The 2,571-nt window shown below is 36.6% G+C and overlaps 1 pseudogene; it reads left to right on the forward strand.

Moving 5' to 3' along the window:
* The first annotated feature begins 58 nt into the window (after positions 1 to 58).
* LOC112466102 lies at positions 59 to 638 on the forward strand (annotated as a pseudogene).
* The last annotated feature ends 1,933 nt before the right edge of the window (positions 639 to 2,571 follow it).

A 2,571-nucleotide genomic window follows, 5' to 3' on the forward strand; every position in this document is an offset into this window, starting at 1 on the left:
TATAGAAAAGTAGTATTGAACTGGCGAAAGGTATAGCGCTACGTGAATAATAAATTGCGTAAGCTGGAAGTGAAAAGATAAGAAGTTTCCGCGAACTGGTCAAAGAACTGTATAACTATTTATCAATGCGAATTGATTAAAACTAAACCCGCCAACTTTTATCTGAAACAATAAACCAGTGGATAGTGGGTGGTATAACTTAAGAAGCGTAATGCGAAAATAAATGTTAACAATAAAAGACTCAAAGTTATACTTTGGGTATAACTCTATAATTTTCTAATGCTTGGTTTACGGCACCGGGATCCTCGCATTTTCCGTAGGTTGCATCACCGGTCATAGCTTCTTGCCGTCGCACAACTTCATGGAAGTGATACCGGAAATCGAGAAGTCCGAGAAGTTTAAGATCCTGCGCGACATGCCTATAAGGGTGCTGTTCTGCACGCTAACGGTTTCGCTATCGCCTTGCTCGACTATCGGTTCAACAACCTGACTTATCGCGAAAATCTGTACGTGTGCGATAAAAACAGCACCCTGCGGCTCAAATTTTTTGACGCGCCTAGCTATGATTGCAATTGGGAATTGCTGAGCAAGGTGCGTAAGATCCCGAGTCGACGCTATTAACGAGAAAATCAAGCGGTCCATGATCATGGTCACAGAAAACCCGAACAGCGTTTACAACAACGTCGATATAAGGCATGGGAGAAGTTCGATAGCGTCTTCAAGGCGTGGAAGTTCCTCATATCGTACCGACCCGTCTTCGAGGACCTCCATTATCGCAATCTCCAGGAACTCTACGAGGACAACGTGATGTACGCAGAGATACGATCAACACTGTCGTCGATATACGATCTCGACGGTAAAGGCGCGGGTCCAATGGGTGCATGAGCGCCAACTCAGATCTCAGGAGTCTCAAGCAACTGATGATTAACTCATTGACTTACAGCAGCCTGAGCAAACGACAACAGCGGAGTGCGTTGGGCAAATGGCAAGTCAAGCATGGCAAATGGGACGCCTTCGTGGCCAAAATTGCTAATAACGTGGCCCAAATTAAACTAACGACGACGAATTAGAGCAGCAGACGTGAAAAGTGCCTCATCCCTTTTCGTTAATATACGCAAAGATAAAATGATATTCCCGACAGAACAACAGAACCGTACCATAATCCAAAAATATTTTCAGAATATTTATAGACAATATTTTTTATCTACTTTAGAGCAAAAAGTCTTGTGTTCTTTCATGTTTTTAGTGTAACTAGTACCACCTGTAGAAAACTGTGTACCAATTTTGTGGAAATGCATTTTATCTTACAGGATTCTTACAATTTTATGTTATATATATGGATCACTACTACCTCGTCACATTTTTTAACGATGCACCTAACAATGCACCGTTATATTTGTTACATGCGTTCAATGGACATTACTCTTACTGTGAAGAAATTTGCTAGTAGTAGATCTTTTGAAAAAAATACTGCGCCGTATCTTACGTTTTGTTCAATAAGATATTTTTGTCTATAAGTTTCTATAAGATTATTTTGCACAGCAAAATAAATGTTATTTTTTTCATTATATACAATACGACAGTCAATTAATTGGATGCTCCCTGCAAGAGATTGTAAGCTGAATAAGAAGTCCTGCAAATCTGCGAAAATAAGATATTACATCACTGCGAAACGCGTAAGAAAGATCCATTTATACTCATGTTAATTTGCGTAATTGTTTCCTGCCATAACTCGAATGCCCAGATAACTATCGCAATAATTTTTATACCTCAAACACGAATCTCGCAATACACGTAAAAAATATATATATGTAAATTTATGTTTTAATTACTATTTACTAACACATTTACTTACCCAAGTAAAAGTGTTGAGAGATAACGCAAATACTCCGTGATAGGAGAGCATTATTCCTCTTTGGCTGCTTATCATAATAAACATCAGCAATCTGCGTTCTTGCGGTGTCACCATTGTCCAGTCGCTGGAATACACAGCGGTCACGATGCCTTTACTCTACGGCAAGCAAAGCGTTAACCAATCAATATAATATATTAACTCTTCCCAATTCGGGATAATGTTCGAACAATCATCGCAAGTCTGTTTCGCATTAAAATGTTTCCTTTCAAATATTACTTTGGTGGATAAATTTCTCAGAGTTTTTCATATATAATTAATCAGAATTTCTATCAAAATTTTTCTGACTTTCTCAGAATTTTTCAAATTTTTCATACGAATTGAGTCGTTTTTCAGAAAAGCTGAGACAAAATAATAGATAATAGAGAAAATAATAGAGAAAATATTTTAAATTTTTCTCGCCAAGACATTTTTGTAAAAATCAGAATAAATACGAGAAAATCTGTGCAATTTATTAGATATTTTCGTACGGATACTGAAATATTCCAAAAATCCTTGTCCAATTATTTCTGAAAGTATCTTAGTAATTATATATTTCTTAAGAATTTTTTATAAGTAAGTCTCAATTTTTAGAAAATTTATGAGGAAATATGAGAAATTTTTTGACCAGGATAAGCTTCTCTACGTATTATTTTTAATGTTACGCTTATTTACCTTCA

The sequence above is a fragment of the Temnothorax curvispinosus genome, unplaced genomic scaffold (assembly GCF_003070985.1).
Source record: "Temnothorax curvispinosus isolate PA1 unplaced genomic scaffold, ASM307098v1 QBEX01015863.1, whole genome shotgun sequence".
Classification (NCBI taxonomy): domain Eukaryota; kingdom Metazoa; phylum Arthropoda; class Insecta; order Hymenoptera; family Formicidae; genus Temnothorax; species Temnothorax curvispinosus.